The sequence below is a fragment of the Lynx rufus genome, unplaced genomic scaffold, assembly GCF_022079265.1.
Source record: "Lynx rufus isolate CCGP_SWC_20201006 ecotype Redwood Valley unplaced genomic scaffold, mLynRuf1.p SCAF_4, whole genome shotgun sequence".
Classification (NCBI taxonomy): Eukaryota; Metazoa; Chordata; class Mammalia; order Carnivora; family Felidae; genus Lynx; species Lynx rufus.
This window is the reverse complement of record NW_025814856.1, coordinates 160,169,457-160,175,323: the sequence shown is the minus strand read 5'-3', so window position 1 is coordinate 160,175,323 and position 5,867 is coordinate 160,169,457.

The window sequence follows — 5,867 nt, the reverse complement described above, 5'->3', positions numbered from 1 at the left end:
AATCAACGTATTTTAAATTCCAAAATTTAGATTTGGGGTGATTGTATAATCTTTGTAAAACTAAAACTCAGATCACTGCATATACTGATAATGTAACACGAAGCCATGTTTTCACAATATGAAGACTAATCAAATTGCAGTAACACTTTCTTAATATACTTTGGACAAAGGACAAATAATAAATTTAAGAATATGTTGCCTTTCGTGTTGAGCAAGTAGTATAAACTATACTTTAAAATAACTTTAACAGCCCTTTTCCTTTTGAATGACAGTCCTCTGAAATACTTACCTGGTTCATTTTCGTTTTGATTCATACAGACATGTCAGTTTTAAGGCAGTATTTTTATGAGAATTACTATTTACAGGAAAACTTTGTTGTAACTGATATTATATTAAAATTATATTACTCCTGATTACAATATCTGTAGCTATAAAAATACAACTAATAAAACGTATCTCTATTTTGTGCTACAACCCAGCTATTTGCACAATTTATATCCAAATCTTACAAAACCCATTTTAGTTCAATGCTTTTGTATTTATTTAATGCCGCTCATGTGCAGCATTTTCCCTTAATGGATGAATTAATCTTTGACATATTAATTAGCCATCTATAAAAATAGTGACAAAATATTAAAATTATAGTTAATCATACTATCATGTCTGTCTTCAAATATTTTATGGCAGAATATCGGGTAAATATTAAGCTTTTATTACCTGAAAAGCCCATCTCCAACCAATGGCCAGATTTATGAGGACACAGATTTTGTATCAGTAGAAGAGAGAACTTGATAAAACTCTATAAAAATGAAACCAGTGAGCTTTCAATTTTTTGAGCATCCCTATGCAGAGAGGCAATCGACTAATTTCATGTAATAAGTTCAGTGTAACTGGTATAGTACCTGCTATGATGAAAGATGATTATTGAAGTCTGGTTCCTTTAATACGACCATGCCTTTATACCTGTTAACCTAAGCACAAAGTGTAGGCTGTGTCCATGCAAAGTCTGGGATGAGAGAAAAGGAGTAACTTCTGTTACCAATAGGCAGACGTAGGGGGAGTCGATGTGAAGGATATAAAACTGGGAAGAGCCTTCGCCTGAAGGGCGGACCTTGAAAAGGCAGGGATCTTGCAGGCTGGAGGATATCTTCAGGTTGAAATGCAACATCAACAGAGTTTCAAATGCAGGGATGTGGAGAGTTAAAATATATACAAAATATAAGGGCCTATTTTTGGCACTCCCCAAAGATATTTTTGTCATATTAGAAATCAAAATGAAACTCCCTGACATCCCATACCCACTTTCACAAAAATCAACTAACATGCGAAGATTATTATAAACTAAATATATATAATTATCAACTTTCTCTGCAACTACCTGTACCATTTACAAGATTTTTTGACATCTTAAGCACTCTATTTCAAGTACCTGGTAGGCCCAATAATTATTTTGTTGACATCTGTCTTTGATTTGCATGCAGATTACAGGTATTTCTTTGAAACAACCGTGTTTTGAAAAGGGCAGTCCAAGCAGTCTGACCGATGATATGGCTTAAGTGAAGGGCAGAAAATGCTGCAAAATAGAGCCATGCAGGAAACAGGGTTGGAGAAACTACAGAGCTTTCACAGCATGGTTTCGTAATTTCCCTTGAAACAACAGATTAATATTCATGTATAAATGATGATAAGTATCTGTGTTCTATCTTTTAAAAATATATTTCTTGCGGTTTTTCTATTGTCAGTAATTTGTGATGATCTCTCACTCTACCACCTGAATATTGAAAAGGACTTGCGTTATTTGACATCACTCGACTCCCTTACTATTTTCCTAGAATTTTTCCTGTGATGAGACCAAATCACCACAGGGAGGTGACAGCACCTCTAATCTGCTCCAGAGCCAGAGGCTTGACCATCAGTGAGTTTCCCCTAAATCAGCATGGATAAAACAGCAAAAGGTGTTCCAGAAGGACAGAACGTAAGTGAGGATGCAAAAGAGAAACACAACTGGAAAAGAGTGTGTGGGAAGGAGGAACCGGAAGGGGTTTAGTACGGTGAGGTCACAGGGCGCACATGGGGTACACATGGGGTGCCGGGGGAGTTTGCATCAAAGGGACAGGCAAGCACCAGGGAAGTGGACTCCTAGGACAAGATCTGTGTTTCTGGAAAGTACGTCGGGAATACATACTGATGGTAAACTAGAGGAAAATGGCTGGAAGCAGGGAGGCTACTAATTTAATGTCCGGAGGCAAATGCTGAAGATCCTCCCAAGAGTCGCAGTAACAGGAAAGAGAGCAGGAACAGATACAAGAAATATTTAAGCGTTGGAAATGGCAAATATTTTGGAGACAAATATTTTCCCACTGCCATTCGAGTCCAAGAAGTTTTCCTCTCAACAAGACTCTCAAGAAAAGCTTTATGGTTTAGACCCTACATGAAATGAATACTGAAAACAATGGTTATAGATTACATAGGTATCATCACTTACGCTTAGTAATGTCAGTAATATTTATGGTTCGGATACAGACTGCAAAATCTCCTTAGAACCAGTTTAAAACAGCTTTTATTAATATCTGACAAAGCATTTCAGCAAATACTCTGCACAGCTTTCAATAAATACTTTTTTTTTAATAAATATTTTCAACACATGACCATTAAAAGGTATGCTAATAGTGGGGCTCCTTGATGGCTCAGTCGGTTAAGCGTCCGACTTCTGCTCCGGTCATGATCTCACAGTCTGTGGGTTCGAGCCCCACGTCGAGCCCCGAGCCCCGCGTCGGGCTCTGTGCTGACAGCTCGGAGCCTGGAGCCTGCTTTGGATTCTGTGTCTCCCTCTCTCTCTGCCCCTCCCCCACTTGCACTCCATCTCTCTCAAAAATAAATAAACATTAAAAAAATGTTTTTAAATGTATGCTAACAGTACCCAAATTGCACTCCATCTCTCTCAAAAATAAACATTAAAAAAATGTTTTTAAATGTATGCTAACAGTACCCAAAAGATAGAATTACACTGTAAAATCACTTTATTATGAAAAGGAAGAACATAAATGACATCTTATGTGTTATTATTTAACATTAGTATCATTGAAATGGAAACATTACGATAACAGGTTTTTTCCCCACTATTACTCTATGCAAGCAGTTAATTAACCTTAAAATGTTGCCTACATGCAAGATGAAACTCAATATTAGTCAGAGAACTGGAAATCAATGGCATAGGATTTCTCCCTCAGCCTGAGGCATCATGGTCAAGAGCATACACTGGAGGGATAGATCGTATGCGTGGCCTGGCAAGCTTCTTCACTTTTCTGTCTGCCCACTTTTCTCATCTGCTGATCGGAACACTGGTCTAAGGACTAAAAGAGTTAATGCATCTGAAGAGTAGAGCCTGACCTGAAGTCAACACTCAACAAACACTGTTCATATCCACGGGCAAAAAACTGTTAGAGTATAAAAATGTCTATTGATGCCAAGAGTCTAGGAAACGATGCTCGTTCATTGGTGGTGAATGCATGAGCTATTACAAATTTATGGAGCTCAATCAGGAAATGTTCATTAAAGAAAAAATATACAAACTCTTTGATCCCATTCTTTGCCACTGATTCCATACAAATAAACACATCAGTATATAAATATCGGAATGAAGCTGTTTATTTTTGTGCTGGTAATAATAGAAACAATGGAAGTACCCAATATGGCGCACTGATATCTTTGACACAGTTTGTCAACTGACATGATAAAATGGTTATTCTTACTCCCATAATCCAGACAGCAAAAAAATATATATAATCAGCAATAATAGCATGTGCTTTAAATTAGCCATAAGAGACTTACATGCTTAGGTTAAGGTATCAGGATAAAATTCACATATACTACAGACGGGCATGAGGAAATTTTATTTTTGGAGATATGACCATTACAAACCTATTCTATGAGGCAGGTATGAATTCTCCTAAATATTCTTTTCAAAGAACACTTAACGTTAATTAAGTGATTTAAGTGAGCTTTATCACTAACAAAAGTCAGCTGAAAAGTCCCGGTGACGGTATATATAACATGAGTATAAAATCAAGTTTTACTTTATAGATCAAATTTCACGAGATTATGCACACCTGTCTGGGATACTGTGTTGAGGGAGATAGGACTCTATGGCCATACACAGACTCACTGAGAAACAAATGCCTGGACAGTAAAACAACATTTGCCTGGACAGTGGCATTAGACTCGGGGTCATTGTGCCCAAGGGCACACCGAAAGAGAAAGAAAAAGAAAAAAAAAAAAATGGGTCATGTGTTCTTAGACTGGTTGGCACTGGAACCACTAACCTAATAACATATTCATTTAATCATCTGAGAAAACTGATAATCATACATTTTTCCAGACACATTAATTTTTGTTTGAACCAAAAATGTTTCATACGCATTACATAAATCTATCAATTTTGTGTGAAAATTCACTAGCAATTAGGTAATTTCATGCAGAATAGGCCACGGTTAATGTGTCATTAAAAACTTTTCAACAAATGATACTCTTAAAATATGGTAAAATTTTGCCATGTGACATAATTAGGCTGAAATTTTTTCATGTCGTTATTCTGTTCATGTAGTTTGCCTAATATCTGAAAAAATATATGAAGTATATAGAGGTAAATATTTACTTACAAGGATGCTAAATAATCTGGTTCTCATTAAGAGGTAGGTGGCTGCCTACCAAAATGAGTTAACAGAGCAATGCAATTAATCAACATATGTTTTCTGTTAGTTCAAAATAAGCATTCGAGTCAGTATGGTTGACGGGTAACAACAAGCACCTTCTATTTTACGAGAACATTCTTAGAGGTAAATGCATGACTTTCTTTGGCGAATCATGGTATTTCCGCGCATAATAACCTGCCTTTTGAATTCGGCGTGTATGTATTTACTTTTTTCCATGTAATCCTTCTGAATAATATAATTGAGTGACATCACGGACATTGTGATAGCAGTAGAAAATTAGCAGGAGTCAGGGCAAAATTTTTCTTTTCGCCTACTTTTTTTTCCACGTGACGTCTAATGCACATCCCCTGACATCTTCTGTAATACACATTCCCAGACCACTAAGGCCACCAGTCGAGCGCCAACCAAGCAGGGGGTGAATGAATGTACCTGAAAAGGGACGGAGAACCTTACGTGTGCCTGGGGATCCTTTTGCCCGGCAGAACTTTCACCGCCTTCCTACACGTGAAAGCGTTAAAAAATACATCACTCTGCATGTTTATGAGGATATTTCAAACCAATGTAAATCATAAGTACGACGCAGAATACGGCCCTTAGGAGCTCTTGTGTACTTCTTCAGCACTTTCGCTGTATACCAAAAATATGATATCTCCGGCAAGCAAACTCAGAGCCAACGAACACGTCTTTATTTCCAGATTTCCTACTATCACGGGAGGTTTTAAAATCTGGAGTGCTATAAAAAATCAGTTACTTCAAGCTGTTATTATGAATAGTCTACCCCCCAAATGAACTAAGTAAGAGTTTAACAAGCTTGGCATGAAAATGTACAATTGAGGAAATGATCAACTTTGTCTTCAAAGTGCAAAAGACTTTTTTTTTTCTTTTTTAGAACAACCGACCCAAAATATCTAACTCTTCATGACCGTGCAAAAGGAACGTGGACACGAAGTGGTTACCAACTCAAGGCATGTCAAATCCACCTGATGCTTAAATAGGTAAGGTTCAACCGAGCACGTAGCTACTAAAGTCCGTAAGTAAGATGCATTTAAAATGGTAATGTTACTGACCGGAGGTAAAGAAATGGTATTCCAAATGTCCTTCTAAGATGAGTATCACTAATAACAGAATATGAATGAATGGTTCTAGGAGGTCATG